General features: G+C 37.3%; 2 non-coding genes across 2 annotated transcripts; both read left to right on the forward strand.

Annotated features, from left to right (window-relative positions):
• The first annotated feature begins 2686 nt into the window (after positions 1–2686).
• Positions 2687–2790, forward strand: LOC138807452 (U6 spliceosomal RNA). The gene has a single exon (XR_011366155.1). It is a non-coding gene; the product is annotated as a U6 spliceosomal RNA (small nuclear RNA).
• Positions 2791–7139: 4349 nt separating this feature from the next.
• LOC138807569 (U6 spliceosomal RNA) lies at positions 7140–7243 on the forward strand. Its single transcript, XR_011366204.1, has one exon. It is a non-coding gene; the product is annotated as a U6 spliceosomal RNA (small nuclear RNA).
• The last annotated feature ends 385 nt before the right edge of the window (positions 7244–7628 follow it).

The raw sequence follows: 7628 nt of genomic DNA on the forward strand, positions 1-7628 counted from the left end.
AGCCAAAAGTTAGAGCAGCTTTTCAGATTATGGATGCCATGAAGTACCCTATTGGATTTAAGTTCTGAGTGAGAAAACAGCTGTTTTCCATTATCCACCTAAGTATAAAATTTCCTGGGACTTATTTTCTTTGCATTTTAATGTAAATGACAAAAGTGCCCATTTTTTGACTTTATAAGGGGACTCTTAGTATTACATAATTAAATAGTTGTCAAAATTCACTGAGCTGAATAGAGAACATAATTTATATTAAAGTAGTAATTTCTTGCCATTAATACATGGATGTATTTTATTAGTAAATACTGAAAAGGAAAAAAAATACAGTATTTCTACAGAAGATTCATCCTGACAATAGTCACTTTACAGTAGGCTGGTTCTACTTCCCTACTTTCAACCACATGCTATTGTTGAATGTGATATTGTTTTAGATCTACTCAAGAGCTATGGGCCTCATCTTGGATTCCATTAAAAAACACCAAAGTTCATACTGATATTACAACTTTTTAAAGATCAAAAATTATTTATTATATGATACCAAAACACTAAATCAAGTCCATAACAAATAAGGACTTTAATATTATTTTAAGCAGTTGTGCAAGAAGGTTCTAATTCAACAAAGAGGGACACCTCTTATACTTTAACAACTTGTTTGAATTTTCTCTTTATTGTCAAGAAAAGTTTCCAATTGAACTCTTCATTATGTGTCCCCTGCATCTAGGAATACATAGGATTCCACTTTGTTTTTAGATTGTTGGAGCAAGTTTCAAGACTTGCACATATAGTGAATAGAAGCCACTGGTTGATGTATGCTCCTGCACATGCTCACTGTTCTGGCAGGAGCAGACATAAGGACATGGACACTACTCAAGGACAAAATATTTGGGAGCAACCCTAGGACCTTGAAGCCAACAAGGACAGATGGCACTTTCTGATAGACTTGAAGTTCCTGCAACACTGCCATTGCAGCACCAGTGGCATCACTCTGTGCACCTCACATCCCTGTGGAAACCTTGGCAACAGTCCTCCAGGCACAAGACCAGAAGATCCAGTGGGTTCATTCCAAGCTGTGATTGGTCCATTGCAACCATTGTGAGTGGTCTCTGTAGTCCATTACATTGCTGAGAGTTCCTAGTGACCTGCTGGACTGAGTGCTACATTGACAGTTTCCTTTAGGTTATTGCTCTGGGGTTTTTATTTTCTTAGCTAAGTTTAGGTAGATTTACTCCTTGGCATCTTCACAGAAAGATGGAAGAACATAATGAATTATCCTCAAGCTCTTCAGAGAAGGAGATTTTCACTGAACAAGACAGTTTGAAGGTGATAATTAGCTATGGCAGGAGAAGATTTTCCCTGAACAATATACCATGAAGGAGGAAATCATTGACTATGGAAGCTATGGCTATGTAAATTTGGCCTAGCACCACCTCGTAGTCAATAAGGTTGTAGTGAAAATAATCCTGAAGATGAGATTTCAACAATTGTTAAATCAAAAATGAGATGGACAGGAAGGGAACGTGGCTCAGTGGTAGATGTTTGCCTTACATAAATGAGGCCCTGGGTTCGATTCCTCAGCACCACATAAACAGAAAGAGCTGGAAGTGGTGCTGTGGCTCAAGTGGTAGAGCAGTAGACATAAGCTGAAGAGTTCAGTGACAGTGCCCAGGCCCAGAGATCAAGCCCCAGGACCCACAAAAAATGTTTAAATGAGATGGACATTATTAAGATTTTCCATCACCCACACATGATCAGGTTATATCAGGTGAGGGAAATGGATGAGCACAAATACTTGGTAGTGGAACTGGCCATCCAGAGACCTCCTTAGACAAATGTGAAAATCATACCGCCTATTCAAGAATGAAGTCAGGAGTTTATTCAAACAGATTGTGAGGACTGTGCATTACTTTAATGAAACTGAAAATGACTGAAACATTAAATCCAATAACATCGTGTTGGATGACAAAGGCAATGTGAAGTTCAATGACTTTGGCATGAGCATAAGGATTTCCCAAGGGTAGTTGCTGAAGGACGTATTTGGTACCTTAATTTTGTCCCTATAAAATAGTGCTTCCATGAAAATTACAATGGCTGCAAAGTAGATAGCTGGTGCTTGGGAGTCCTCATTTGTATTCTACAGGGATGACAAATATCCCATTTGAAAGTATGAATTTTAACCAGATAGAGGTAATTGTCATGGAGGCCACGTACATTTCTCCATTCATCTGTCCCCAAAAGAACAAAATATCATCTTGAAATGGTAAACTGCAGAGCCAAAGCAGAGGCATAGTATAGAACAAACAATGGAGATCAGCTCAACCAAATTGAGGGATATTTCCTATGTCCTGATAAGCCCCTATGTAATGAGCTAAACCCTATTATTCTTGCACTCTTGTGTGACATGAGGTACAGCCTGCCTGATACACACAAATCAATATTGGACAGGACATTCGATGAAATCATGGTCATCTATGTTTTGATTTTAAAAAGTCTTAAAATAGAATGACAGCAGTGAAATTAAATCAGTGCCTTCAATTGTTGCAGTGTGCCCAACTCCTGCAGATAAATAGTATGTATATATCTCACAAATATATTACATATGAAATATATGTCTAAAACTTATTTTATACAAAATTAGGGGACAGTGTTATTAGATTTATCCTTGAAAAAAAGATTAACAAAAACTTAAAGATTGCTCACTTTGGCAGCACATATACAAAAATTGGAACAATACAGAGATTAGCATGCCCGTTGTGCAAGGATGACTCGAATATTTGTGAAGCATTCCTGATTTTAAAAAATAAATAAATAAAGACAAATAGATATCCCAGTTTGAAGTGTGAAAGTAAGTGGAAGGCCCATAAATTCAAATCCTAGTACTGGCCCATAATCATAAATTGAATTAATTTTTGTATGTCTTTTATTATAAAAAAATGCTGTGCAGAGGGGTTACAATTAAATGAGTAAGGTAATTTCCTATCAAGTATATTTCCTATCAAGCATTGTTGCCTCCTCCTTTGTTTTTCCCCTACCATTCCTTCTCTCCCACCTCCATGAGTATTCTCCCCACCTCCGAAGTTCTAATGTTTGTTTTCAACGTAGGGTCTTGTACATTGCATTTTTACCATAGGGCAACCTGTATCCCTATTTAAGCATTTTGTGTTTTCCCTTACCCTCTCCAAATTAGAAAAATGTATATACAAGATGCAGGATACCAGAATCAAATGCAGTGAAAACAGGAGTTATACCATGGGGGAGGTACATACAAAGCAACAAAGAAATCAATTTATAAATATGTTGGAAACTATCACAAGAAAGAAAAATATTATCTTGGGGTTCATTTCGCCTAACATCAACTTGTCTAAAAATTTCTGCTTTTCTCAGACATATACTAGTTATTGCAATAAGAGAAACCATGGGATCTATGTTTCTTTGGGTATGGCTTATTTCACTTAATATAATTTGTTCCAAGTCTTTCCATTTCCTAACAAATGGGACAAAGAAATTCTATGGAGGCATGGAATTGTGTATATATACCACGTTTCCTTGATCCATTCATCAACTGAAGGGTATCTGGGTTGGTTCCATATCATAGTTATGGTAAATAATGCTGCAATAAACATAGTCTTGCTGGTAGCATTAGTATGATCTTGTTTGTGAACATTTGGGTAAATGCCCAAAAGTGGTAGTTCTGGGTCATAGGGCAGCTCTATGTGGAGTCTTCTGAGAACCTCCATAAACTTTCCAAAGTGGTTGAACACGTTTACACTCCCACAACAATACGGTAAGTTTTCCTTCTATCCACATCCCCTCCAGCATCTGTTGTTATTAGAATTCTTGATTATAGCCATTCTAACTGTGGTGAGATGGTATTTCTGTTCTTTTTATTTGCATTTCTTTTATGGCTAGGGAGGTTGAGCATTTCTTCATGTGTCTATTGGCCATCCTTCTTTTCTCTTCAGAGAAGTTTCTTTTTGAGTCTTTAGCCCACTTATTTATGGAGAAGTGGTTTCTTTGAGGATTTGTTGTTGGGAGATTTAATTTTTTGAGTTACAGGTATATTTTAGATATGAGACCCTTGTCTGTTTAATGGCTAGTGAAGATCTTTTCCCAATCCATAGGCTTTCGATTTATCTTGTTAACTATGTCCTTTGCCATGTAGAAGCTCTGCAATTTCATGCAATCCCATTTGTCCAACCTTTCTTTGATTTGTTGTGTTTCTGGGTCTCCATTAAAAAAAAAATTCGGCCTGTGCCACGGAGACCTAGGGTTTCTCCTATTCCATCCTATTCCATCAGAGTGTCTGCTTTGACTCAGAGGGCTTTGATCCATTTGGAGTTGATTCTGGTGCAGATCGATATATAAGGATCTAGCTTAAGTTTTCTACAAGTGATTAACCAATTTTGCCAGCACAATTTACTTAAGAGGCTTTCTTCCATTCTATTTTTTTAGCTCCCTTATCGAAGATTAGGTAGCTATATGTCTGTACATTCATTTCTGCCTTTTCAACTCTATTCCATTGTTCCTGATGTCCGTTCTTGTGCCAGTACCAAGCTGTTTTAATTACGATGGCTTTGTAGTAGAGTTTGAAATTTGGTATTGATATTCCTTCATCACTGTTATTTATGTTAAGGATATTTTTTTCTATTCTGGGTTTTTTATTGTTCTATATGAATTTTTGGATAGCCTGTTTTAATTCGTTGAAGAAAGGGGTTGGAATATTGATAGGTATTGCATTAAATTGGTAGAAACCCTTGGAAAGTATTGCCATTTTCACGATGTTGATCTTTCCAATCCAGGAACATGGGAGGTTTTACCACTTTGTAAGTTCTGTTTTGATTTTCCTTTTCAGGTTTTTAAAGTTTTCATTATAGAGGTCCTTCCCTTCTTTGGTTAAATTAATTCCTAGGTATTTTTTGGGGGGTGCTGTTATGAATGAGGTTGCTTTCCTGATTTCAACCACGCTTTTCTCATTATTGGCATACAGAAAAGCCATTGATTTTTGACGGTTATTTTTATACCCTGCTCCTTTGCCAAATTTTAAATCAGCTTGAGTAATTTTGGTGATTTGCTTTTCTTTTATAGCTAGAAATATTGAGCATTTCTTCATGTGTCTATTGGCCATCTTCTTTCCTCTTCAGAGAAGTTTCTCTTTAAGTCTTTAGCCCACTTATTTAATGCGCAGTTGTTTCTTTGAGGATTTGTTGTTGGAGGATTTATTTTTGTGAGTTCCAAGCACATTTTAGATATGAGATCCTTGTCTGTTGTATTGCTAATCTTCTCCTAATCGGTGGGCTTTCTATGGATTTTGCTAGTTATGTCCTTTGCCTTGCACAAGCTCTGCAGTTTCATGAAATCCCATTTGTGCAACCTTTCTATGATTTGTTGTGTTTCTGGGTCTCTATTAAGGAAATTTTGACCTGTGCCAAGGAGACCTAGTGTTTCTCCTATTCTTTCCAGTACTGTTTTCAGGGTGTCTGCTTTGACTCTGAGGTTGACAATTACTTTTGTAAACCGGAACTTGTTTGTTTTTTCCATCTTTTGTGTTCATAGGAGTGTCTGTGTTATGTGTAAACAAGCTGTTCTACAAGGTATCTTTCAGGGTGATAGAGTAGTTATTATATGGCTATATGTATTTTATAATGACATAGAGCTTTCTCGTGACTTACCTACATAAATATTTTAATGTTATTTAAGGGCCAAGAAGAATGCCAAACTTACATTTTTGTGCCTATCTCCATCCTATTTCTCCCTATTGTCTAGTGGTTTATATAACACTCAGCATAACTGAAACTGGCACATGGAACAGACATGGACTTGATGGATCTTGACTGTGAGATGGCGCCAAATACAGGAAATATCCGAATCAATGAGATGGAAGCAGTTGTCCAAGGTGCCTAGTTGTATTATCGTCCTTGGCTTCCAATGGTCTCACCTGCCTCTGTCAGAAGCCTGTTAATGGTCTGTCACCATCAAAGCTCATACTGAAGTTTAACTATCAATGTAGCAGTGTCAGGAAGTAGAACCTTTAAAAGATGTTTCAGTCATAAATGGATAAATATTATCTCATCAACTCTCAAGGGACTAACGTTATCACTGTTATCAGTTGTTAAAAGCAACCTATGCCCCTTACTCCCTGTCATTCTAGCACATACCATGATGCTGAGATCCTCTGTGATATGATGCACCTACAGGGCCTTGTCCCATGTGCTACCATGCTATATAGACTATCCAGCTACTACTATTAGGCTTGAAATAGACCTTATATTCCTCATGAAGTATACAGCTTAATTGATTTTAAACAATGACAAAATGGACTGAGATTTTATTCTTTTTGTCTTTTTCATGGAAGTGAGGATTAAACTGAGGGCCTTAAACTTACTAGGCACATAAATTGCCACTTGTGCCTACATGCACCCAACTCTTTTTCTTTCTTTTTCAGTTTGCTTTTAATATAGGATCTTGTGCTAACCTCACCCAAGTCATTCTCAGTACCCCATACTCCTATACCTCTACCTCTTGATATCTGGGATTACATGACTGTGACACCACAGTTTGCCCATTAGACCATACTACTCTTTAGGGGAAAGAGATACAGATTCCTGAGACGTTTATGTGGGTTTGTGTGTCTGCTTGTGTGCTTGTGTGTGTGTGTGTGTGTGTATCCACGTGAACTGTTCTTGATGATTTACTTAGTACTGAGGGTGAATTTTCCTTAAGAATCTGTATTCTTAATTCATTCCACTGAAAAAGAAATACTTCTCTGTGTACTAATGGCTCATAACTATAACTCTAGCTCTTCAGAATGCTGAGATTTTGGGATAACATTATTAATATTATCCCAGGTGTTATCCCAATGTTATCCCAATGTTATGCCAGGTGAGCCAGGAAAAGTCCATGACACTCTTATCTCCATTTCCTCACCAGAAAAGTCAGAAATGGGGCTGTGGTTTAAGTAATAGAGTAATATTCTTGAGGAAAAAAATAGGAATAGCACCTAGGCTCTTATCAATGCTCAGGACCCATACATAATATCCAGATAGCACTTGTGCTATTACAATGAGCTCTTGTGCTATTGCAAGTCACAATTAAGTCTGATGGATTGTCTCTACAGGCCAGTTGCAGTAAAAAAATTTTTTTTTGTAGTGCTCGCTTTGGCAGCACATATACTAAAATTGGAACAATACAGAGATTAGCATGGTCCCTGCACAAGGATGACATGCAAATATGTGAAGCGTTCCATATATTTTTTTTAAATCTTGTATTACTTCATGAGGTTTGTTCTTTCTGGACCATCTTTATGCCTAATTTTTCTCTCTGGAATGATATTGAAATAGAGAAAATATTCAGTAGGAATTTGGTTTCTGGATCCCTCCCTCATTCATTATTGACATGTTCTCTCTTTTTATTTTTTGGCAGTCCTGAAGCATGAACTCAGGGCCTGCACACTGTCACTGAGCTTCTTTTTTGCACAAGTCTTGTACCCTTTGACCTGAGCCACAGGGCAACTTCTGGCTTTTTCTGTTTATGTGGTACTGAGCAATTGAACCTAGGGCTACATGCATGCTAGGCAAGCACTGTACCACTAAACCACATTCCAAGCCCCATGTTCTCCTTTTTAACATATGTCTAAC

This window comes from Dipodomys merriami, unplaced genomic scaffold (assembly GCF_024711535.1).
Source record: "Dipodomys merriami isolate MVZ:Mamm:240054 unplaced genomic scaffold, mDipMer1.0.p SCAF_101, whole genome shotgun sequence".
NCBI lineage: Eukaryota > Metazoa > Chordata > Mammalia > Rodentia > Heteromyidae > Dipodomys > Dipodomys merriami.